Source organism: Balaenoptera physalus, assembly GCF_965194825.1.
Source record: "Balaenoptera physalus genome assembly, chromosome: 19".
NCBI lineage: Eukaryota > Metazoa > Chordata > Mammalia > Artiodactyla > Balaenopteridae > Balaenoptera > Balaenoptera physalus.
The window spans coordinates 38733862-38760838 of record NC_138900.1 but is presented as its reverse complement, the minus strand read 5'-3'; the positions used below and the strand labels follow the sequence as shown (position 1 = coordinate 38760838).

At 44.4% G+C, this 26977-nt stretch overlaps 2 long non-coding RNA genes across 2 annotated transcripts in view; both read right to left on the bottom strand.

Moving 5' to 3' along the window:
• Positions 1–26977, bottom strand: part of LOC309648414 — a 186278-nt gene that overhangs the window by 67593 nt on the left and 91708 nt on the right. The window lies entirely within an intron of this gene.
• LOC309648413 lies at positions 52–26977 on the bottom strand. The gene is made up of 3 exons (XR_014256658.1): positions 26898–26977; positions 12455–12527; positions 52–11058 (listed from the first exon to the last, which is right to left on the bottom strand). It is a non-coding gene; the product is annotated as an uncharacterized lncRNA (long non-coding RNA).

The following is a 26977-nucleotide window of genomic DNA, read 5'->3' as shown; positions in this document are numbered from 1 at the left end:
CAACGAACAGTGAAAAAGTGGCCATGACTTTACCCATCAATCTCTCAAGGTGACTTTTGACTGCCTGAGTCCCCCTACTCCTTTCACGCCTTCCCTCCAGCCGCTCTCTCGGTGATGATCACTCCTTTCCCTCTAAGAGCCTGTTTCCGGAGTTCACTTTGGAAGGGACCCTCCAAGCTCCTTCCTACTTAAAGCCGCTGCACATACTGTCCTTTGTGTTGTGAGTGCCTGTGCCTCCGCCCTACCCCACCTCGGTAACTCCTTCTCGTCCTCCTGTGCCACTTGTCACCTGCTCAGGTAGTCTTCCCAGAGCCCCTGGCCTAAATTATTCATTCCCACAGCATCCTGTACTTGTCCTGTGCGGCCCTTCTCACCGCTGTCATGAATTCCTTATTCTTGCCCTTTTCTCTCCCTCTCAGTAGTTTATGGTCCCCTTTTCCTGGAACTGGGCCAGCACAGAGATGTGTTCGATGGCCCGTTACTGAATGACCAAATGAATGAATGGGCTGGGGTTATCCAGTCTTAGGGCTGGATGAGCCACCAACAAACTCATATTTTCCAAAAGTGTTTCGGAAAGAAGAGATTTTGCTTGACACTCCCTAGGCATATCTGCATTTTATGAGATGAAGTAAACCTTGGGCTAAAAGAATGCTCCTCTTGTAATGGAGAGAGTATTTTAAAAATATTAAACGCCTGTGGTTTTCATCCAACTCCTCTATAAATAATGTTGTCTACAGCCATTCTCCTGTGATTGCTCCAGTGAAGGGTGAATGTCACCTTGGGAACGAATATGCTATGAGGTAGGAAATGCCCAGACTGGGCAAGAAGAGGAAGGAGAAAGCCCCTTCCTGGCAGGTGAGAGGTGAGAGGAAATTGAAGGGCGTGGTCGCGTAGGGGATGCGAGCGATGTGCCACCGGAGGACCACCCTCCTTAGGGCTGGGACAACCGCCTCTACATAAGCAACAGTGTGAACGTCCAGATGGGATAGATCGTTGGGAGGCTGTGGTTCTGGGAGCAAAGCAGACACCAGCAGCTGCCTTGCAGAAGACACTAGCGAGTACTCAGAAGGCACAGTGCGGACAAGGGGTCCCCTCTCCCCAGTGTCATAAACATGAAGACTAGACAGGACTATTTGAACTCAGAGGAGATGCTTCAGACTGAGGAAACGGAGTCGTCTTTAAATAGCAAGCTTAAAATATCCATTCCTGAACCCACCACCCAACATGCATCCCCAGTGGCAAGAGGTTTGGGGAAAGGAGAAGATCAGTTATACAAAATAAAGCTGCTACATTTTCTTTGTACATCTGAGTAGCAGTATGATTGAAATGGCAACCCCCCCCTGCCTCCACACCCTGTAATGGTAGAACCTTAGGTTGGCCTTAATATTACACCGAAAGATGTTTGCCTGTTGGCACCATCCCAGCCACCCAACAATTCCAAGCCTGTTTTCTTCTTCTCCATGATATCCTTTGCCTCCTCATCCTCTTCCATCCCTTTTGCAATGACGATGCCCAGCACTGAATGACTGCAGAAGTCCAACAGCAAATATGAAGTGGGGGTCTTGGGGCTGAGCTGGACAGGTTCTTAGTCTTCCAGCTCAGCTTCCCAGGCCCCCAGACTCTTTTACCTGAGACAGTGATGCACAGGAAACACCAGCGACCATGGGTGTGTGTGTGTCTGCATCTATCCATCCTTCCTTAGGTCCGAGATGGGCTGTCTCAGCCTCACCTGTCCATGTGCAGTTGCCAGAGCCTTGGCTCCATCCAACCATCCCCTCACAGGTTCTGTACTCTTAGGCTCTTTAAGTGAGTACACTGACTCCACCATTCTCTTATGCGGACACTCTTGCCTACAGATCCCACTGCTAAAAATTAATACCCGGTCTTTCAGTTCCTGGCTCATCCTCTGGTTCACTTCAATTACTCTCTGCTCCTACTAGGAGTTAAATATTCCTGTCATGGCTTGACCCCTTTGAAAATGTCTGATGGTCGTATCATAAAACAATGGCAAGGCAGTTTAATTGAATCCTTTTTTTTTTTAACTGCATACTCACATCTGATGCAGAATAATAATGCTTAGCACTCACAAGAGAACTTTTCATCTTCAAAGCACTCTGCTACCATTAAAGGCCACATTTGCTGAAGATAGATTCGCTTTCCTTTGTGTCACGCTGAATCACATCAGATTGAATTTAGAGGGGACAAGGAGCAGGGGACCGCCTTAAAGTGCTGAGTTGTGCTTGAAAACAGGCTGAAAATAAGCACTGGAGAGCTCTCAGGATAATTGTCATTTCCATCTCAATTCCTCTCAGTTGTGTCCCAGTCATGCCTTCTTCTTATTTCCTTTTTGGGGCAAGATAGGGTATATGATGCCGCAGTAACAAACAATCCCCTGATTGCAAAGGCTTAAGATGTCAGAAGTTGATTTCTGACTCATGCTACATATCCAGTGGCTCACCTGGGGTTTTGCTCCATTTCTCCTCTGCAAAAGGGACCCGAGATGTACGTGTGGCCAGCATTTGAAATGACGACACATGTCATTCAAAGGAAAAGAGAGAGTGTGGGCAATCACACACTGGTTCTTTAAAGCTTCCATCTGGAATTGGCACATGTCACTTCTGGTCACAATTCATTGGCAAGCAAGTCATATGGCCACATCTCTCATAAGCCTGAGACCTGTCACGACCTCCTAAATCTCTCTCTGATCACTTTCCTTCCTCTTCATTTCTACCAAACCCACCAGCCTCTCTCCTTGCCTAGACTTCTGCAGGAGTCCCTATCTGATTTCCCTAGATTCACTCTTGTTTCTTTCTCTCGATCTGCTGTCCATACTCCAATCCGAGTTAATTTTTCAGTATGCAAATCTGATTTCATTGCCCTCACCTCAAGTTAAACCATTTCACTGGCTTTCCATTGCTCTTAAAACACAGACCCTCCTGCCCAGTGGCCAACAGATGAATGGATAAAGAAGATGTGGTACATATATACAATGGAATATTACTCAGCCATAAAAAGGAATGAAACTGGGTCATTTGTAGAGACATGGATGGACCTAGAGACTGTCATACAGAGTAAGTCAGAAAGAGAAAAACAAATATCGTCTATTAACGCATATATGTGAACTCTAGAAAAATGGTACAGATGAACCAGTTTGCAAGGAAGAAATAGAGACACAGATGTAGAGAACAAATGTATGGACACCAAGGGGGGAAGGGGGGGGGGCTGGATGAACTGGGAGATTGGGATTGACATATATACACTAATATGTATAAAATAGATAACTAATGAGAACCTGCTGTATAGCATAGGGAACTCCACTTTGCTGCACAGTAGAAACTAACACAACATTGTAAAACAACTATACCCTAATTAAAAAACAAAACAAAACACAGACACCCCCCGCCACTCCCTGCCAGCCTCATCTCAAGTCACACTTCCTATCACTCTCTTTCTATGGCCTTGAATTCCAGGACCTTTGCCCTTGCCATCCTCTCCATCTGGAGAGACCCATCTCCCCTCCTCCAGGAAACACCTAATCATCCTTCATCTCCTAGTCCGGCATGCCTTCTCCAGAGAAGTCTCTCTAAAGACCCTTGGCAAGCCCACCATGAGCCTCTCTTGTATAACACTCCCTGCAGTCAGAACTGTGTTTGTATATACAGCTCATGGACTCTAAGATCCATAAGGGCATGGGCCTTGCTTTGTTTTTGTTCAGCTGTGTATTCCCACAGCCTAATCGCATAGTGCTTGGCACTCCATACGTATTGATTGATTCAATGAACAAATGAATGCATGAATTTCTCTCAAGTTTGTCTCCCATTTCTATTTGCCCAAATATCCAGTTCAGGTCAAAGACAAATCCCTTTGTGTACTTTCCTTATGATGTTTATCTTATGCTTCCTTGGTCTACAATCATTGTGAATTTGTCTCTCCTTCTCCCGTGGTGCCTAGGACTTTCAGAGCCTTGCCCATCATAGATACTTAGCATATGGTTGTTAAACAGACCTGAAGTAGCTTAACTCACCCTTTCTGGTTTTGATGCAGAAGGAAGTCTGCACGGTGTTCCTGTCATACCCCACGGGGTCTGGCTCTGCCCGTCTCCCTGACCTCATCCTCATCTCTGCCTCTTCACCCCATTCATCCCTCTCTAAAAGACGCTCTAGCCCCAGGTCTTTGCATGATTGTCTCCCTCAGTTAATTCAGGTAACTACTCAAATCTCTCCAGAAAAGTCTTCCTAATCAAAAATGGCACACCCTTTTTTCTATTTTTAAGTCATTCTCCCTTTCTAAATTGTTTATTACAGCTTTTATAAGGGCATGTTATATAAATATAAGGAAATAAATATTTATTTTCTGACCCTTCATTGGGATGTATATAGTCCATGAGGGTGGAAGGCATTGCTTATCATAACATCTTCAGCCTCTGGAATGGTGCTTGGCACAGAGGGGATCAATGAACACCTGTGAATGATGAGTGCTTATTAATTATGATGTCAACTAACTGTCTAGTTTTGTCACTGGGGGAAATAATTAAGAGATTGAACTTGATGGTTTGATATTTTGGTTGTAGTGTAACAGGTATTTTCTAGTTGTTCTCGTAGGAATAGTTGGGATTGTCTTCCAAATTTCAATCTATTTCTCTTTCCACTTCTGTCTCTCTTTCTGACTCTGCCTCTCACTTTCTCAACCAAAAGTCTTATACAAATATACACATACATCTCCTCAGAACAACTTTATTAGATCATTAGCTGAGGTGATGGAAAGTTGACGCTCTTTGATTTCATTCGTCACGTGTTGTAGATTTCAAATAAATTAAGCTCACCCCGAGAAAACAAAGTATTAATTTTGCAGTTTTCTGAGAATTATTGGAACCAGGTCTTCAACACGAGATATGAGTCTATAAATATTTCCAATCCTTAAAGCAGTAATTACATTTTGGTGCTGATTCACACGTAAATGTTTTCATATTTCCACCACATGCATGTTAGAGTGTACATATTTTTCTTTTTTCTTGTTCTTTTTTTTTTCTTCAGAAAAGCATATAAAATACAAATCTTTCTACTTCAAAGTGGCAGCAGAGGAGTTAGAGTTCTAAATATTCTCTGATTTGGAATGGTGTTCCACTAGCATGAAACCAACATTTCATCAAAGTGGTTTGCTTCAATCAGGGTTGTACCGGTGAGATATAAATTATAAATCATATCTTCTGTTTTACATGGGAAACAGGAACTCTGAGGTGGATCGTGCTCAAACAGATGGACTCGAGGTGGTTTCATGTTTTCTGCTGCTTATGTTTTGCTTCTAATGTCATTTTCAAAGATTCCATCATTAACTTCAGAGGCGCCCAGGCAAATAACTTTCAACAACTAAATATGGGTTTTGGCAAAGGTTCCAGCTGCCAAACAAGGCAGGGTGGCGTGGGGTGCCTGAGAAACACAAACAGACCAGAGGGGTGGGCACAGGGAAGGGGGAACAGCAGGGGACAGAGAAGGGACACCCCCCCCAACTGCATTCTCAGTTCCCCTCAGGGAAGTAAAGTGGGACTGACTTTGAGGTCCAACTTTATCTGCATCCCATTAATTACACTGGGCTCCGGTTTCCTAGCTATTCAGTATTCAGAATCATACTGAATAGAGTTTGGACTGAATCGGGGCTGATATGCTGTGATTCTGCTGTATAAGGTGTTAAATGTTGAAATACTATTTGTTAAAAAGCCCCCTCTAGGGACTTCCCTGGTGGTCCAGAAGTTAAGACTCCGCACTTCCACTGCAGGGGGCGTGGGTTCCATCCTTGGTCGGGGAACTAAGATTCCCACATGCCTTGCGGTACGGCCAAAAAAAAAAGCCCCCTCTATTGGTTTGCTGGAGCTGCTATAACAAATAACCACAGGCTGGGAGGCTTAACACAACAGAAATGTATTCTCTTACTGTTTTGGGGGCTAGACGTCCAAAATCAAGGTGTGAGCAGGGTCACACCCTGAAGCCTTCGTTCCCTCTGAAGGCTTTAGGAGAGAGTCCTTCTTCGCCTCTTCCGATTTCTGGTGGCCCCAGATGTTCCTCGGCTTGTGGCAGCATCAATGCTGTCTGTGCCTCCATCTTCACGTGGCCTTCTCCGTGTGTCTCTGTGTCCCCTCTTCTTCTTATAAAGGGCACCAGATGATTTCATCTTGTGATCCTTAACTAATAACATCTGCAAAGACCTTATTTTCTAACTAAGTTTGCCTTTCTGAGGTTGTGGATGAACATGAATTTTGGGGGGGCACTATCTAACACAGGACACCCTCTGAATGCCTCTGCTGCGCTGGCTTTCTTGTCTCTTTCTTGGACTCCCTGAACCTGCCTTGCATCCAGCAAGTAAAGTATTATTTCCTGGCACAGCAGGGCACCTCAGGACCCTGCTCCATGCCTCTGGACAGGACTAGAGGATCTGAAGGGCCCTGTCTGCTCTGGCAGCCTGACCCAGTCAACAGCACAGACAGTACAAGGGGAGAGCAGAGATGAGCCCGGGGAGGACCAAAGAGGCTTCAGACGTAGGTGGAGGGAAGATGTGACTGGGGAGCATATTCTGGGAAGACTGGGACCCAGTGCTGTGGTGTGTACACGTGTGTACGTGAGTGTGTGTGCATGTGTAGCCGGGGTGGAGGTGTGTGCTGAGAGCAACCTCTGCTTAGCCAGACTGGATGCCTTCACTATGTGACCAGGCAAGATGGTTTTTGCACACTGAAACTTTTACCCGTGTTGTTTCTTCGCCTGGAGCGTTCTTCTTCGTCTTCTTAGGCTGCATTCCTCATCCTTCAAGGCTTTCTGGAATTTGGTTCATAATGATTGTGCTGAGGAACCATTCCTTATATTTCCCCTGCTCTGAACTACAAGGCAAGGAGAGGTGGGGCCAGAGCCCTGCAGGCTACCTTTCCCAGGTCCTGAGTCAGCTGGATTCAACCAATGGGAGGCACTGCTGAGCCCTGGAGGGTGGGAGGAAGGGAGAAGCCAGGGCATTTCTCCCCTCCCTCTCTGCCTCTGGTGGGGTCTCCAGCAGCAGCTGTGTCTCCTCCAGAGTTCCGGTTGCCCTGGGGCTGACCTTCAGTAGTTCCATCTTTCTCTGGGTCACGCCTGGCCCCTGGGTCACATAACCCCCCTCCTCCCTTTGTCTCTCCAGCTTAAGGGTGGTAGCTGCATCCTGCTATTGTTAAGATCTCAGCTGCCTCACAATCCCATGTTTGACTTTCTCTACCATTGGTAACCAATTCCCTGTATTAAATTCCTTCTGTTTTAAATACTCAGACTATTTGACTGAAGTGCCTTTGTTGTAGCACCGTCCACACTGGATTGCCATTCAGCAATTTATCTCTCTGCCTCTCCAACGAGATGGTGAACTTGAAATGAGCAGAACCTGTTTTCCTGATTTTTGGACCCTCTCCCAGATCAGAGCCTTCTTCTCCCATCCTGCCCTGTCCAGGGCTTTTCACAGAGTAGGTTTCCATTACCTGTCTGTTGGTTTAATGAAGAAATGGTAGACAAGATCAGCTTTCCACAAGCCTGAAAACTGGAGGGATTGTCTTCTATTTCCTTGACACAATTTACAGGAGTCTCTTCTTTGCCTAGCACTTGTCACAGTGTATCGTTGTAGCTGTTTGCATGTTCATTTGATTAAGGTCTCTCTTTTCTCTTTATCCTCAAGGAGCAAAGCACAGAGCAGCAGCTGGCTGAGCCCACTACATTGTGCTAGCACGGGGCCTAGCAGATAATAAGCGCTCATGAAAACTTTGTTAAATGAACTATGGATAGTTCAGGTGGGCTTTCAGAATTTCTAATTGCTTTGATCTTAAAAGAGAAAACTTTGCTTACTTTGGAATAAAAGGGAAAATATATTGGAAATAAATAAAGTTGAAAGACAGAGAAAGTATTTAAAAATATTTTTGCTTGCATGACCAAAATAATGTTCCCTTTCACTCTTACTGACTATTATAGATTTTATCTCAGTTGACTTTAGAGATCTCTGTTAAACAGGGAAAGAGAAAGATTATTTCCCCTCCTGCAGCTGCAGAGACATGGGCAGGGCCTCTCTTCCCCATCATCCCATGACTCTCAGGGTGGCCTTTTGCTGAACCCTGCACTTATCAGACTCCAGTATTTTGTAGGTTACACATCTGAGTCTCTCACAAGCAGGAGGGCAGGAACTGTGTTGGGTCATTAGTGCTGATCACAAACGCTCCAGTTCTTCCCTTCTTCCAGCACGTGGTAGGATTGCATTTCCAGGCCCCCGTAAAGGTAGGCATGGCAATGACATGTGAGCAAAAGGGACACGTGTCACTTCCAGAAGGAAGCTTAAAGAGTGAATGTGTGATTTACTACATCCTTTTCCCACTCCTGCAGAAATGCAGAAGCTCTGTCCAGCCTGGGTCCCTGAGAAATTAAGAGGAGCAGAGCCCCCTGCTGACCTGTGAAGTCAACTCCCTGTTTTACCGTTCTGAGATGCTTGTTTTTGTAGCATAATCCAACATCTCCTGACTGATATTCATACCTTATTCACTTTTCTAGCTCCTGGATCCAGGATAGTACCTGACATATTATGGGCCCTCGATAATTATTTGCCAAATTAATAAATGAATGAAGACAGAGTCCTTACCTTCCAAAGGAAGAGTTTTCATGTGAGCCAACTGAGTAGGAAGGAGGTGAGGGTGGGAATAGAGATAATGCCAAAGGTGAGTTGGTTGTAGAAGTAGATGGATTAGTTCCCAAACTGGAATGCTAGCACCTATCCAATCCTGTTTCCTTGGCAGGCTTAAAGATTAAAATATAACTCTTTTGATGCTGACTTTAGCAGTGCCTTGGTAGTTAAAAATATTTAAAAAGGCAGGAAAAAGAATTAATACTTGACTGCTGAGCTAAAACGAGACAGAGGAATCAGCAGGTGGTGAGTAATCCACTCTCCTCCCCTCATTTCTCTTCTCATGGCTTAATTAATTAATTTTAAAAAATTGAATTAATTTACAATATTATATTAATTTCAGGTGTGCAGTATAGTGATTCAGTATTTTTGCAAATTATACTCCATTAAAATGTATTACATGAGAATGGCTATAAATCCCTGGGCTGTGTAATATATCCATGTAACTTGTCTATTTTATACATTGTAGTTTGTATCTCTTAATCCCATACCCCTACCTTGCCCCTCCCCTATGCACTCTCCCCACTGGTAACCACTAGTTTGTTTTCTTTATCTGTGAGTCCCTTTCTGTTTTGCATATACATTCGTGTTTTTAAAAAATTTTTATTTTATTTTATTTTTTTGGCTGCGTTGGGTCTTTGTTGCTGCGCACGGGCTTTCTCTAGTTGCAGCGAGCAGGGGTTTCTCTTCATTGCGGTGCACGGGCTTCTCATTGCGGTGGCTTCTCTTGTTGCGGAGCACGGGCTCTAGGCACGTGGGCTTCAGTAGGTGCGGCACGTGGGCTCGGTAGTTGTGGCTCGCGGGCTCTAGAGCGCAGGCTCAGTAGTTGTGGAGCATGGGCTTTGCTGCTCTGCGGCATGTGGGATCTTCCCAGACCAGGGATTGAACCTGTGTCACCTGCACTGGCAGGCGGATTCTTAACCACTGCGCCACCAGAGGAGTCCCTGTTTTATTTTTTAGATTCCACATATAAGTGATATCATACTGTATTTGTCTTTCTCTGTCTGCCTTATTTCGCTAAGCATAACATTCTCTAGGTTCATCCACATCAGGACTTAATTTAGATGGGCTAATTTATCTGCTCTCCATTGCTCTTATCTATTCACAGATTCCTCCTGCGGTTTAGTCTGCAGATCTGGTGAGTAGTTACTAGACGCCAGCTCCTGGCTTAGGTAATAGGCGATACAATGTGATCTATTCTCTTTAGAAACTCACAGTTGCATAGGGAGAAAGGCCCACGGTAAGTGCTGTCACGCCCAGGCCCAAAATGCTTGGGGGAACCCCACTCAACACCTGCAAGAAGTAACTGTGCATTTTCCCCTAAAGTCCTTGGAACTTTGATTCCTTACTCCTCCAAAGTCCTTTAAATTGCTGCCCCATCCTTGACCAGCACAGCAGCTCTTGGAAGGAGAAAAGGCAAGTCGTATTCTCTTTATTTGCAAGATGGGGAAGCAGAGGCACCGAGGGAGTAGGACATTCAGCCAAAGTCAGTGTCGGAGCTGGGGTGGGGACTTTGTGCTCAAGATTTCTAGAGTCAGAGGAGACCAACCCTTCCTTTCTAGGCAAAGAAACCAGTCCGGCGCAGACCAGTGGCTTCCTCAAGGCCACTTAGTGAATAGGTGTCAGAGTCAAGACTATGAATCTAGTTCTCTGGGTCTGCAAGATTCCAGGATGTGTCTTATCCAAGCCACACAGGCTATTTAAAAAGCCAGGTTCATGTTGATTGGTTTTGCTTCAAATCAAAACCAACTAGATACAAGAGTCAGAAACATCAGGCAGACGACTGCCTTCTCAAGACCCTCCTCGCCCTGACATGCGTGGATGAAACAGACCTGATTCTGGCCCGCATGCTGAGCGGACTTCCTAACAGCCCGGTATGCTGGTTGCACTTAGTCAATGTTGTTGGTGTTTGCGCCAGCGTCCCTAAACACCAGAAGCCGAGGAGGCAGGTGGAATTTTGCACTGGGGGAGAAGGAAAGCAGGCCTACCAGGTATCTGTTACTCGGAGAGAGATGAAAGAGAATCAGCAGGCCCTTTTCAAAGCTGAAAACAGCCCGCATCACGCGGATGGCCGGCCAGCTGGGCAACAGGAATTTCTTCCACTGTGGTTGACCGGACCAGGAAAACTTCTCTGGGCTGCTTGTGTTAATAGGTTGTTAATGATTGATGCGGGGGTCTTTTATGTCACCAAATGAAAGGCAGAAACAAGGGGCCCGACTTTGGAGTTGATGACTAGACCAGTACTTGTTCCGAGCGAAGGCGGAATTTTAAAACATTTATGTTGGCTGAGCTTGAGCTGGGCTACACAACAGCTCGTTGGAGGAATGAAACGATCTTGTCTGGTGTTCGCCTTCCTTTGTTCTTTCACTCAGACATTAAAAATACAGCAGGCTAAAAGGAGAAAATAAATTTCAAAGATCCTGCTAGATGTCAGGCGCAAAGAGGAGGCAAGATGTGGGGTGAGTTTGCTAAACAGATAAAGCAAGTGGGTAGGGATGTGTAGTAGATTCTTCGGAGACAGAGACCTCACGCTGTCCTGGCTCCTTATAGCCTCCTTGGGGTATTTCTTATACACGGACCTAGTGCACCTGCTACCCTATTTCCTGGGTTAGGGTTTTTTACAGAGCATTCTAGAGTGCCATAGTGAAACAGCTTTTTTCTGTGCTCTTGGCTCTGAGAGTGGCTTGGATACTTCAAAACAATAAACTTATTTATTGAGGTATAATATAAATACAGAAAAGTACTTTCTGGAAATCACGAATGTGCACCTTTATATATATATATATATATATGTTCACTAATTGAATACACCCGTGTAACCCCCACTGGCATCAGTGAACAGAACATTAGTTTGGACACATATTATTGCTTTGGAACTCTCTTCCCATTGCAGATCAGATTCTCACATACTTTGATAATAACTAGGGTGACCATATAATTTATCTTCCCAACTGGGAAACCTCTGAGAGTAAAAATGTACAACAGGCATAAATTGGAATTGTCCCAGGAAGCTAGGATATGTGTTCACCGTACCAATAACAACAGTACACATTTATCAAGCACTGTGTTCTTGAGTCTCCATTTGGTACTGCTGTGCTCCATCCTTTTGCTGCCTTCTCTCCCTGCTCTGTGATCCAGGACGTGGACTCTTGTGTACCACATATCTGCGTTTCATTGCCCTTTGGCTTCAGCCAGTGGGAAGCCCAGCAGGAGATCATAGGTTGGGAGGAGAGAGAAGTGGGAGTATTTCTTCCTTGCTCCCTCCCTACACTGGTGCAGCATCTCTGGCCGTGGCTTCCTCCTTCCATGGCTACAGCTCTTGCCAGGTTGGCCCTCCTCCAAGCCCCAGTCCTCTCTGGCCTCCACTAGCACAATTTCCTCTCCTTGACTTTCAGGGCTAAGAGATGGAAGAGTTTTTCTCTACTGCTAGTCTTTAGGCGCTTCAACATCCCACCTTGGTTCCTACACCTGCCCAGACCTCTGTGAGTAGTTTCTTCATTGTAGCTTTCTCATTGGAACCTGCGAAGTGAATTGTTTCCTGCTAGGATCCTGACTGATACAACTGCTTGCTATGAGCCACTACTTTATCCACATCAGCTCACGATGTCCTTACAATACTCCATGAAGTGATGACTATTGTTATCTCCCTTTCGTAGACGACAGACTAAGGACAGAGATTTTAAATCATTTACTAAGACGTACAGGTAGAAAGTAGTGTAATTGATTCTTATAGGAGTGACTGGAATCTAGGGACAGTGTGATAGGTCTTGCTCAGAACGGCACTCACACTGATGACTTCGGGGCCTCTCACCCTCTGGTCCCATAATGACCAGGCAGCTCCTAGCAGTTCAGTGCAAACCCTGCCATTCAGAGAAGAGACTCAGATAAGAATAAGACTCACGCTGGCTTTCACTAGACAGGTAAAGCATCGACCATCTACATTTTTGTCTTTTTGAGCCATTGCTTTAATATTGCAGAGCAGTAAGGTCACCAGAACTGCAGCATCAGCACCTCCTGGGAATTTGCTAAAAATGCAAAATCCTGGGCCTCACCCCAGACCTACTGAATCAGATTATCTGCAGTGGGGCCCAGCAACCTGTATTTTAAGAAGCCCCTCAGGGGATACTGATGCCCTGGCCCTTGGGCTCTTGCAGCTTCTTGCCTGAAGCCTGGTACTCTCTGGCTATCAGAGTTCCTTGGGATTTCCCAAATTCTTTCTTTGTCTGATGGGATTGGGAATAAGTGAGCAGATGACATGAAACCCTCAGTATCCCTGCCTTCCTGCTTCCCCTGTGGACCCCATCTCTATTTGTGCAGCTGTTAAAATCACTAAAGAAGTTGTTCATGAATATTTCAGGGCCTCAGACAAATCCCGAGTCTGATTAGAAGAGCACAGAGAGAAGAAACCCAGAACTGGCCGTCCTTACAGGCTGTTGCAATAGAACTAGTTATTTATGCATTGAATCCTTGTGGGGCCCCCAAATCTGGAAGGAGGAAGCCTTGGTCAGCCTCTTTCTGATGACGGGTAGAGGTTATGAAGGGTAGAGGTTATGGCTGACCTTCTCAATGGCCAGAAGTTTCTAGAGGAAGACTGATGGAGACTTTCTCAACACTGTGATTTAAGTGGGGCTCCATTACTTGGCGATAAGTAACATAAACTAAATTAAAGAGAAACAAAAGAAATCTATTAGAAGGTGTATCAGTTAGGGTTCAATGAAAGAATCAAAACCAGTAGAGGATATATATTAAGAGGTTTATTGCAAGGAATTGGCTGGCTAGGCAAGTCCTAAATCTGTAGGATCGCCATCAGGAAGTGCAGGCTGGAACTGTCAGACATGGGCTGAAGCTGTTGTCCACACGCAGAATTTCTTCTCTTCTAGAAAGCCTCCATTCTGCTCTTAAGGCTTTTCACCTGATTGAATCAGCCCTGCCCAGATTATCTAGTATAATCTCCCTATCAAAAGTCAACTGATTAGGGACCTTAATCACATCTACAAATTCCTTCATAGTAGCACTGACGTTAATATTTGATTAAATAACTGGAGACTATAGCCTAGCCACATGGACTCATAAAATTGACCATCAGAGAAGGGCATGGAATAGTTCCAAGAATAAAGGAAAAGCCACACTAAAAGAATCAAGGACTTCTGTAAAATCCAAGTAGCAGGTGTGCATGGAATTCTTCTTCTGGGAACCATATTTAGGGAGAAGAGTTCCAAACAATTTTGACCTCATATGATTTCTCTCCCAGTTACAATTCTTGGATTGATGTGATACCTTCAATTCAATTCCTTCATTCCCTCTATACATTTGCCCTCTCTCACAAGGAGAACACTGGCTCCCAACAATATTGATATATTGAGTCATTTGCCCTATCTTACAATACACACAAAATCATTTCAGATTTACTACATGGATACTCCTATGGACAAAAGATGCTTTAAGTAAAGTTCAAGATTTCTTTATACTTATTTTGTTTTTAGACTATATCCCACTATACGTGAACAGTCAGAATATTACGTTCAGAAGTTGCTAGAAGTACTTTTTGTGTGGGTGTGTGGCTATATTATCATTGTGGTATATAGTTCAGTTCATTCATTTCTCTTTGATTTCAATGTTAGGGTTTGCTTTCTAGACCCTTTTAAATTTAATTCTGTTCTTTTAAAATATTCACAAGGTTCAAACGTCAGAGCCTTATTTAAAAGGGTGTATTCAGTAAAGTCTCCTTCCCATCCCCCTCTCTTTTGCCCTTTACCAGCCCATCATAATAGAAAACCATTTTCATTTACTTCTGGTTTATCTTTCCTCAGTTTCTTTTTACAAAAATACTACATATATATGTTCTCATTTCCTCATATTTCTTACACAAAAGTTAGCATATTATATACGTTAAATTAAAAAAAATTGTGGTAAAAAATACATACACAAAACTTACCATCTTAACCATCTTAAGTGTATGTTCAGTACTGTTAAATATAGTCACACTGGACTGCCTGGGGGGGTGGGATGGGGAGGGTGGGAGGGAGGGAGATGAGGGAGGGAGGAGATATGGGAACGTGTGTATATCTGTAGCTGATTCAATTTGTTATAAAGCAGAAACTAACACACCATTGTGAAGCAATTATACTTCAATAAAGGTGTTTAAAAATATATATATATTCACACTGATGTGCAACAAAGCTTTAGAATTTTTTCATCTTACCAAACTAAAACTCTATACCCATTCATTTCCCTCTCCCTCCAGCCTTTGGCAGCCACCGTACTTACTGTTTCTTTCTTTTTTTAAAATTAAAACTGATCATATTCTTTATTTTATTTTCATTTTTAAATTTTTAGCTGTGCCGCGTGGCTTGTGGGATCTTAGTTCCACGACCAGGGATTGAACCCGGGGCCCTGGCAGTGAAAGCACTGAGTCCTAACCACTGGACCTCCAGGGAACTCTCCATGCTTATTGTTTCTGTGAAACAGAGTAGCAGTCCTGTTGAGACAAAGGAGGGGAGACCAGTGAGGGTGGTTGGCCTTCAGTGTCTCAATTGTCACAGCAACAGGCAGAGTGGAAATGTTATCATAATGATGCAGATGAAGAAACAGAGACTTGGGCTCTAGTTGGGGAATCAGACCCAAAAAAGTAAATAAATGAAAACATGGCCAGTTGTCATAAAAGCCATGAGAAAAGATAAAATGAGGCTGAGATGGGAGTTGGGGGAGAACCTAGGGAGGGCTCTATTCAAAAGAGTGAGAAGGAGTTAGCTAAGAGGAGAATGGAACAGGAGGGGATCATATCGGGTGGTGGGAACAGCATGTACAAAGGCCCTGAGGCAGGAATGTGTGGACTATGCTGGAGAAACTGAGGGAAAGAGTTTGGGTTTTACTCTAAGTAGCTCCCTCTGTTTATCTCCCATTTCACTTGCACATGCATGTGCTGCGTTAGCTCCAGTTCAGCTGTTTCGTTCTTTGGGGTAGAATGTGGAGCCATTTCTTAATTGCTCTATATTTAGCTTTGTTTAAAAATCTATAATTTAAAAACCACCAAGGGTTGGGCTGGTAATTGAGTTTCCATGGTCCATTTACTCCTTGGCCTTTGCTCCTGAGCTGGCCTACCAAGGTGACAGCGTGTGCCAGTCACAATGGAAGTATTTGTTAGCAGAACATCTGCTCCCCCAGAGCTGACCCGGGTCTAGTTGCCAAACCCCAAAACTAATCTCAGGGCCTCTTAGTTTAGTTTCCTGCAAAGGGGGGCTGGAGAGGGACAGCAGAATAGCTGGGGCTTAGTGGAGTGGGTGACGAATAGCATCACAGGTCTGGTATCAATTTAAGCCTAGACTGTGCTATTTATAAACCACATCGCTTCCTCTCTCTGGACCTCAGTTTCCTCACCTATCAAATGGATTAGATGAAATCAGGTGCCCTGAATCTAGAAGGTATTCTTATATACTATTAGTGGGATTGTCAATTGGCACATCTTGTTGTAGGGTTGTTTGACAATATCACAATTTTAAAGACACTTTCCCTCTGTTCCAGCAGTTCCACCTCTAAGAATCTTTCTTCCAGATGTGCTCACACATTTCTACAGATAAGCATGCACAAGGATGTTCATATTAGCACTGTTTGTAAGAGCAAAGGATCGGAAACCACCTAAATGTACATCATTAGGGAACTGGTTATATAAATTACGGTGCAGCCGTGCACAAAGGAATATTATGCAGCCTTTGAAAAGAGGGCAGCGGCTCTCTTCATATGGATAAGATAGGGTGCCTAAAATATATCATTATGTAAAGTGGCAAAATATTAGTGCATTTGTGTTTTTTGAAAAGGTAATGACGTAATATGCTTGCCTGGCATATCGTATCCCTAGAAAGAGAAGGAACTGGTAACAGTGGTTGTCATGGGAGCCTGCAGGACAGAGTGGAAGGGAATGTCCTCTTCACTACATATGCTATCGATGCAACTTGAAGTATTTTCCAAATGCATGATTAAATGAATCAATTAAATAAAAAATTTTAAAGTTTTAAATGTCTATAGAACCCAGATAGGTAACATAAGTGACTGAAACAGGCTAGGAGTGAAATGCCAGGGAGCAGTGAGGATGTTGGTGACCTGGAGCGCTCAAGTCCACCCAAAGAGACAGCTGTCAACCTCACTCGACTGTGCCCATGGGGCAGGGGACCAGTATAGCCAGACCCGATTTCCCAAGAGAAATAGAAATTGACATTTTAATGTGAACTCTTCTGATGCTTAAGTGTTGGCAACTGATTAAAACTCTGATAAACAAAACAAAACTCTGTGGGTCCAAAAAGTCTGGGGCCAGCATTGGTTTCTGGCATCCAGTTGGTAGCTGATGTATTAGGCGCTTTTTAAGTTTCCTTTCAGTTTTGACAATCCTCTGCCCGGGGCACCTGCAGCCACTGCATACATATTTGCAAGCATAAAATGGGTTCTTTTCAGGTTGTTACTAGTAACTGTGCAAATGGTGGCCCTGGCCAGTGAGGTACAGTGATGGCTCCACACCAGCTGCCGTGGTAAATGGAAAAGGCACTGGGCTTCAGTAAACACGGGATGCTTGACTGGAGGCCGGCCTCGGTTTTTTCATCTGTGAAATGGAGACAACCACCAACTTGCCCTGCCTGTAGTTGTCGGGATCATATGAATTGTTGAATACAAGAGTGTTTTGAAAGCGGCAGGGTGTGGGTACGACGTTGTTTCAAGGACACAAAGCCTGGGCGGCCAGCATCAGTCTTCCTGGTCACTTTCCTTCCTTCTCCCATCCTCACGGGACCTGGGAGAGTTTTCAGTCCCATAGAGGAAGTTCAGCGAAGCCAACGTTACACCCATCCAGACCCCAATCCTACTCCAGCAAATTCACCAACCCTCAATGGATAGACATGCACGCCTGTGTTCAAGCTCACATCCTCCCAACATATTAGAATGGAAATGCTGTTTAGTAAGAACTGTGTTTGAGCCCAGAAAGAGGTTATTTTCTACCACCTGTGAAATGTCTTGACCCAGAAACAAAAAAACGTTCCCATTAGAGCAGTACAGAAACCTTCTACAGCAGAGCCAAAATTTCTTAAGTAGTCCCTGTTTTTGCCCTAATATCAATACGCATTTATTGTCTACATTTATACAGTGGTGAGTAGATAAGAGCCTCCTTTAGTGTGGCTGAAGTTCTGAACTCCACAAGAAACATGTTAGCATTGAGCAGGCGATAAATAATGTATTAAAAAGCAATTATTTATTTCTTTCCCTCTAATGGCTAGTAGCTGCCTGTTTCCCCTTGAATGGATCTGTTTCCTAGACTATAGCACTCAAAAAATAATAATAACAAAGCTGGCCTTTCTAAATAAGAACACTGATTATGGAAGATGCTTTGCCAGGTTAGCAGGGGCTGCAAAGTGTCTGGTCAGGGCTGTGCAGAGAATGTGATTACCTCCTCACACAAGGCTCCCCCGGAACAATCCAGAAAGAGAAGCCTCAAAGACACACTTGAAAGATGATGGTAAGAGTGGAATGCATCAGCCAACTTGTGAGGGACACCATCACCGTGTTTCTCCAATTATGGGACCCATGCAAGTCTGAAGAGAGAGCTCCTTGTATAAAACACTCGAATGCAAATCAACACTGGAGCCTGCAAGCTCCCCGCGCCCTCGCCCCTCCTGATCGACATGCTTCTGTACTTCAGCAGAACCTGGAGGCCGGAATGACGCTACACTTCACATCACTAATGAATTCGCGGCCGGGCGTCTCAGACTCTCATCTCCTCTGCCTGCGTCTCCTCAGTCCCTGTCCAGCCAGCCTGGGGACCATCGAGCAGTCGCTGCTGTGCTGAGTGTCAGGAGCTGGGAGCTTTCAGGCTCCAATCAGCCAAACCAGTGATTTGGAAACAGAAAGAGGCAGTTTCAGGATTTGAACCCAGGACTTGCTACCTCCAACGCCCAAGTTCTTTCCACTAAGGAAACCTCCTGGGCTTCTAATTGTTTAGGAAAAAAAAGATAAGTCCGTAGTGTGGCATTCAAGGTCTCAGTTCCCCTGACCCTTCTTATGTCTGCCAGCATCTCCGATCCGGCACAGACAGCCTCTGCGCTTACCATTTCTGGAACGCTCTTTGAACTATGTTGCAAGTGTCCTTTATCTGGGATCCTCGTCCCTCATCTCTCCTCTCTTATGCTGCTCGTGGCTTAACATAAGCTCTGGGAAGCTTGCCCTCTCCTCTTTGTTGTGGGGTATACAGCCTGGTCCTGTGCTAGACCTTCTGCACGTCTGAATCACCCTTCCCCCACCCCCATACATCACAGAGCACATCTATAGCAATATCCCATTTTCCCTATAGTTCTTCTCCAACTATTACGCTTGGCCTAGAAGAAATGCTTTGGTTCTAGCCCCAGTTTTACTATTTGTAAACTTTGTGATGTTTGGCAAGTGATAATCGCTTCCCAGCCTCACTTTTCTCATTTTGATGGAATAACAATCCGTGGTCTGTTAACCGAGTTCTTGGGGGTGGGGAAAGAGACAATACGATAATTGAAAACCATGTTTTAAACTTGTAAAATAAGTTGTATTATTATAACTATTACATGTTTTGAAGTTTTCTCCGTCACATTTCGCCCATCAAATGTTCCTGTGAAAAGGAGGTAGAAGGAGGCATTTTCCCAATTTTTATAGATGGGAAAACAGGAAGCTATAAAGGCGGAGTGACTGATTTAAAGACGAAACAGAATAGAAACAGAGCCCTGAGAGGGTCTTTAACTTCCTAACTTTTTGCCTTTTCGTTAGATTACAGGTCTCTTTAACAACCCTCCTGTTCTTATTCTCAGAGAAATAATACTTTTAATGACTCAAATTCAGAAAGCTTTTAGCGAGTATGTACTTTGCACCAGAAAGAGATTCAACGGTTCGGGCTGGCTCAGGGAGCCTTAGTTTATTAGTTTCAGACCAAGAGATGGAGCTACAGTAAGAGCTTAGAGAGGAGGTAGGATAGACCAGTGGTCGGGCATGTGGGCTGCCTGCCCCTTCGTGCACTGCATCACTGACCAGCTGGGCAACATTGGGCATGTTGGTTACCTGCACATTGTCTCAGTTTCCTCATCTATTAAAGAGTATCCCTGAAGTCTTAATACTTGTAAAGTGCTCAGAGCAATGCCTCAATTACTACTACTGTTCCTTTGCACAACAAATATTTGGTAAATGCCTACAGGGCACTAGGCATTGTTTTAGGCATTGGGCATACAGCAGTGACCAGAACAAAAAGTCCCTGCTCTCATGGGGCTTATAGTCACAAAGGCAGGCAAAAATAAACACATGGATGAATACAAACATTTTAAAGTCATTTGGTTAGCTTTTCTTACAAACTGTCATTTTATAGATTATTACCTTTTTCACTTGATTTTATTGGCAGAGAATGTGAACAGTTATTGGGTCATTGATTCTAGACGTCTAAAGACTCATTTTCTAAAGATCCTGATTTTACATTGGCGTTTCATTGCTGATTGCTCACTGGAAAAGAGCCACCCAGGAGACAATCCTACTGTAGCCTGGAACTAAAACCAGTTTGGTTTTTTGATACTAAATGGTATAAACTCTGGGTTTGCTTAAATTGGGGCTTGCAAACTTAAATTACTGCTGAGGTCAGGTAAGTCACATCAAAGGAGGCAGCTGGCTGGAACTGGGACTGCGAAACTGCTGTCACACGGGGAAGTGGACCCAGTATGGCCAGATCTTCTGATATTTTTCTGAGATGGGACGATTCAGAAATTTTTGTCTGAAATTTCCAGATTTTTATTTAATGGCAACACATTCACCTTTAAGATGAAGCTGTTGAATTAGGCCTAGTGTGGATGAAACAGAACCCTTCTGTAGGCCAAGTTCAGCCTGAGAACCACCAGTCTGCAAAGATCCTTGGTTTATATCATTGCATATGATTTTCGACTTTGTCCTATACTGTCCTGCCTTTTGAAGACACTGCAGTTTCCTTCCTTTTGTCCGTCTCTTTCCCCAGCATCATCTGTGGCAGCAGTCCTTGTAAACAGATTTTCTGTGCCAGATCATTGCAGCACCGGAGAGGCTGGTGAGCTTGGGTAGTGCAATCCTCTCCATGGCAGCCTGCTTTCTGGAGGGTCTTAAAGTCCATCTGAGCTTGGGGAAAAGAACCCAGTCCTGCTTTCCCAGCTTTAATAATCACTGACTCTTTGTACTTTCCATCTTTCTGGTGATGTTTGTTTTCTTTGCATATTAATATGTCCCACAGAAGAATGCTTAAATCCAAGAGGGAGCAGGCGTGGGGAATGTGTACAGACACATTCATAGTCCTTCTGGCATAATACAGATGAAACCGGAACCCCTTGGGCCTCCTCTGCTTACCCCAGACATCCAGGAGACTTTGGCTCTTTGTTTTCCAAAGATTACAGGATTAGAGGCACTGGTCACCCTGTCCCAGAATATAATCAGCCGCATGGCTGAGCTGGGCTCAATTCTGCGCCAATGGTGAGTGACTGGCAGAGAATTTGGGGCCAGGCCTCCATATGAGTGTGAGTGAGTCTTTATTCCTGCGGTCTCAGAGCCAAGGAAGGCAGCTTTGAATCATAACAAGCTTTTCAGGGCTTTGGACTCTGGCCTTCACTAAATGGAATTCAGAGGTGATGAGTATGAATTTTGACTGATATTTTGAAGCAGCCCTTTCAGCAAACCCACAAAACACCATCAACTTCGATGGGAGCCGTTCTGAAAGTTGAGCGTGCATCGGAATCACCTGGAGGGCTTGGAAACACAGGTTTCTGGCCCCTCTCCCAGATTTGATTCAAAAGGTCTAGGATAGGACCTACCCTACCTCCGGGAAACTTGCGTTTTTGGCCAATTTCTAGGTGATGCTGAGGGGGCTGGCCCAGGGATCACACTTTGAGAACCAGTACTCTAAGGAACTGGCAAACAGGTGTCTAAAAAATCAGGAAATGCTTCCCCTTAAAATACCTGCTTGTCTTACTATTTAGAGGCTGCCAGTCCTAGTGGAAATCAAGTCAGGAAACCTGGGTTCCAGCCCTGACCCTCTGTCACCAGCTCTGTGGTCTTGGGCAAGACACTTACCTTCTCTGAACCTCGGTTTTCCCACCTGGAAACTGGAAATAGTAATTCCAGTCATGCTTCCTTCCTAGGGGTCTGGGGAGATGCCAATGACCTTGGGGGTGCATGTGCTCGAGACCCTCCATTCAGGCATGAGGGACTCTTACTGAGAGTGTGGAACCTTAGGAATTAGTTTTCCAGTCTGTTCTTGTTTTTCACTCTGGGGAGACCTCATCTGTAAGACTATTTTAAGGTGAGAGACCCTCAGAATTGTGAAGATCAAAAGGTTATTTTGCTGAAGAATGAATCCTTTCTGAGAGAAAACACTGTAACTTCCTCCATCTCCAAGAACACTTTCCAACCTGAGAAATGGGTTTACTTAGTGGAGTAGGCGAAGCCCTCAAAATGATGGCAACTTGTGGATGTTCTAAACAGACAGCATTCCTGTTCATGTTGGGGATTCATTTTAAAGATTATAGACATATAAAAAAAGATTGCTGACTTGGAAAATTTAGCATCAAGGAAGAGCTTAAATAGGCCAAGACAATAAGTAGATGTTAAAATGGTGGAGAGCAGAATGGGGTCTCTTCAGAACGACCGGGACTTGCCTCACTGAGCACAGTCTCAAGGCTTCTTCCCCAGCCCAGTGGATAGAAATTCTCTCACAATCCACTCTGGATTTCTTTCCTGATTACAAACAAATTTCTTTCACCTGTTGGCCCAGCCCATATCCATACTGGGCAAAACAAGAATGTTTACTCTTATACTGCCCAGGCCTTTTTGCAATATCAAAGCTAAATCCTGTGCTGAGTTGTCAGTTGACTGTCTGGCAATCTGACAAGGGCTGCAAAAGGATAACAGTCCAGATGAAGAGGGCAACCTGGGGCTGTGAGATAAGATGAGCGTCCCACCTTCCCTGTTCCTAGGCATGAAATCCCAGCATCTTCCAAAGAAAGACTAGAGAGACCTTATCATGCAGCTTTAAGCTTTCATCCAGTTTGTTCCTTAACCAGCCAATTGATTACAACAGCATAGCGTATGCCTACCATGGGCCATCTGTAAAAAATCTAGAGCCAGATTGATGATAAGTTTAATATCGTCCCTCAGCTCTCAGCTGTGAAGTGGGCAATTTCATCAAAGCAAAGAGGAACAGAATGTGAGATGACCCCCACTCTGTTCCCTCCTGCCACTAACAGTCCCACATCCAGTGTCAGCCATTCTTTGAATCAAAGATTAGTGGTGTGATATTGTGCATTCAGAGCGAGCCCAAGACTTCCCAAGGGTCTGATAGAAGTTGAGGCAGGAAGGACTGAGTTGGAAAAATGAAATCATGGCATGTTCCAGTCAAAAGAATGTTTATAGAGCATCAGGTCCAACTTTACAGATGGGGAAACTGAGGTCCACAGATGGGAAAGGACATGTCCAAGTCACTTGGGTTTTAGTAGAAGAATTACAGAACTAAAGTCAAAGCCAGAAGGGCTTTAAGGTCATCCACCCTATCTACCCATTCAATGGGTACCTATCAGGAGACAGAATTCCCCTCTGCTGCTGGAATACCTCCTGTGACAGAGAACTTCCTGCTCTCAGGGCCATCTCATTACTTTTTCCCAGAGCTGGGAGCAATAGAAAGTCAGTGTTTTCTTTCTGTCTTCCCATGGCTTCCCATTTCTATCTTTGGGGATATGTGATTAAATCCGAATATTTCCTTTAATTGCCATTCCTGTGGACATTTGAGGTCATCTATCATGTTTTCCATAAACATTTTTTTTTTTGGCCTGTGACGAGCATCCCTTATGCCTCTTGTGATTCACCATCCAGGCCTCTCACCACCTAAACACTCTGCCCACATTTATCCGAATCCCTCTTGAAAGTATGATGCCTCAAACTGAATGCAATCTTCCTGTGTCTAATTTACATGATTATGTCCTTTGTTCTAAAGACTTTATATCTGCTAATTCATCCTAAGATCATATCAACTGCTTTCAGAATAAACCATTTAGGGTTCCTTTGGTTGTAAATGATGAAAATTAAATTCTAACCAGCTTAAGTAAAAGTGGGAATTTAATAGCTCACATAACCAAAAAATCAGGGATAGAACTTCAGGGATGAATGGCTCAGGCACCATTTGCCTGAGGTAGGTATCTCTGGAAGTATTTGCTCAGCTTTGCAACTGTTGGCTCCATTGTTAAGTAAGATAAATGCCTGCCATGCTCTCTTAGTCCGTTCGGGCTGCTATAACAAAATGCCACAGGCCAAGTAGCTTATAAACAGCAGAAATTTATTTCTCATAGTTCTGGAGGCTGTAAGTCCAACGTCAGAGTGCCAGCATGGTTGGGTGAGGGATGTCTTCTAGGTCAGACTTCCCATTGTGTCCTCACATGGTGGAAGGGGCTAGGGATATCTCAGGAGCCTCTTTTATAGGATGCTAATCCCATTCATGAGGGTTCCACCGTCATGGCTTAGGCACCTCCCAAAGGCCCCACCTTCTAATACCACCATCTGTCGGGGTTACAAGTCCAACATATGAATTTTGGGAGAACACATACAGACCATAGCACAGGCCAAGCTTAAATTTCAAAGTACCCAGTACATGGGAATAAAAGAGAGTGGGCCTCTGTATTAGGCTGCTAGGGCTACCGTAACAAAGTACCATAAATTGAGTGGCTTAAACAACAGAAATTGATTGTCTCATGGTTCTGGAGACTAGAAGTCTGAGATCACAATTTTGCCAGGGTTGGTTTCTTCTGAAGGCTGTGAGGAAGAATCTCTTCCATGCCTCTCCCCCAGCTTCTGGTGGTTTGCTGGAAATATCTGTTGTTCTTTGGCTTGTAAAAGCCTCATCCAGTCTCTTGATCTTTACATGGCGTTCCCCTATGTGTGTGTCTGTCTGTGTCCAAATTTCCTCTTTTCATAAGGATGCTTGTCACAGTGTATTAGGAGTCCTACTTACTGTGGTAAGACCTCATTTTAACTAATCACCTCTGCAACGATCCTGTGCCCCAATAGGGTCATATTGTCAGGTATTTAGAGTTAGGACTTCAACATATGTATTTTGGGGAGGACACAGTTCAAACCATAAGAACCTCTTTCATAAGAGTACTGCCAAGAACACCCAAGGCTGCATTTCATGGGCTCTAATGAATCACACACCCATCCCTGAACTAATTAATCACAGTGATGCCAGGACAGAGACACATGTCTTTCCCTAGAACCACTGGTGAAGCCAACACAACCTAAACCACAGGGACTGAGGGTGGGGGAGGGGAGGGTCTCGAGGAAAATGAAGGTGCCCTTAGAAGAGGCAGTAATGGGTGCTGAATGCACAAAACCGGTAGACATTTACTACACAAGGGAAACTGAGCAAACGCAAAACCATGGCCCAGGACTTGGGCAACAGCTGAGGCTCCAGAAATAGGCAACTTCAAGGATGCGCTTGACTCTTGCCCATTAAAAAAAATCGTTGTGTGTGTTGTCATGAATCAAGCCGGGAAGTTGAGCGGCCAAACTGTTTTCAGTTCTTACAAGGCATCATGGAAGCCGCTTCGGCTCCTGGTAGCTTTGTGTTTTGCATTCATTTCTTTTCATACTGGAAGATTAAAACAATAGCTTCTGGTTATCAACCCACATATTATTGATTAAAATCCTTGCCTGAAGACCTTCCATCTCACTTTCCAGCGTGGCATGATTTACTTTTCTTTTTACTCCCTGTAACATATGATTAATGCTGATCTCCGGAGTCCCGGTGAGATGAAGCTGGGTGTCAGGTACAATTTGTCAGCTTGGAAGTATAGATTATTTTATGTTTCTCGAACTTTGTGGCCAAGGGAACACGGCTCTTGATGGTTAAATCCATCCACACTTTCCCCTGGGCTATGAAATGCCAGAAACATTAAATAGCCCACTTAATACATAACCTCATTCTGTATGCTTGACTATTTTGTTTTTAATTTTTCTTCCCTTTCCCGGCTGCTCACATGAAATGGGATCAAAGAAAAAAATTATCCTCACTGGATTTTGTTAAAATATTAATAGGTTAGGGTTGACTGGCTAAATTGAATATCTTTGCTGATCTCACTTGCATGTTTAACTTGTGCTTAGGAAAATATGTTTCCTAGGTGATAACCTTTTATGTACCAGCCCGACTTCATTGAAATGCATAGAGATAAAAATATGTCACGCTCAGCAGCTATGCTATTCTTGTGTGGCACTGTGATTATTCAGATGGTAATTGACCCCCACCTGTAGACAGCTCTGATTCTGTAGTCAATCATTTCATTTGATGTTAAAATATGTGAAAGTACAATTATATAATTTACATTACAAATCATGCTGAATGCCAGGGGTCTCTGAACCGATGACAAATGCAAAGGAATCGGGGTTGGGGGAGAGAACTCTGGTCAATAAATGAAGTGAATTACACCAGGCGAAGGGTTCACTTTTCTTATTTGTGTCCATAACAAGAGCTTTTGTGCATGTGTCATTGAAAGAGTAGCTATGGCCTTCTCTCTGCACCATAAATGGCAACGTTTTGGACGCCTTTCTAAGGATGTTTCCCCTTTTTCTGGCAAAGAATCACTCCTCCTATTAGCTAAAGAAGTGAGAGCTTGTCCAGGCCAGAAGGGAAAGCAGAGAATCTAATAAAGGAAAGACGGCGTCAGGTCTGGGAGGTTGCGTGGCTATTTGGTGCCAAAGCCAACACAGGTGTGAGTGGTAGACTGTAAATTACGCTTGCACGTTTCCAGACTTCAGATCTCGGCCATCAAACTTGAAACATGTACTACTATTATTAGGAGTCATGACTATTATTTATCTAGTATTTCATATGTTCCCCGACACTGGGATAAACGTTTTAGATACATTATGTAGGTAACCCTCCCAACACAGTCATATGACTTGGATCTGCTGTCAGTGCCGTTTTTAGATGAAGAGAACGGGCACAGACTCGTTAGCAGGCTTGCCCAGGGCCATTCAGTTAGAAGATGGAAAGCGGCTTGTGGCAGAACCTGGGCCGGTGACCACCCTCCCAATTCTGGATCAGGCATCAAATGCTTATGGCGGCCATGCAGGACTGGAAGGGAGCACAGGACACGGTTTCTGCCTCAGTGGGGCTTTTGGGAAAGCAGGTGGGTTGGGGTGGGAGTGGGCATCCTGGGTGAGGGTGGTTCAAGTAGGGAACTCACCAGCCACAGGGTTCCGATGGAGATAGACTAGCCACTGATGTAGTGGAGGACCGTCTCCCGTCCTGCTGCGGCTCTCGTAG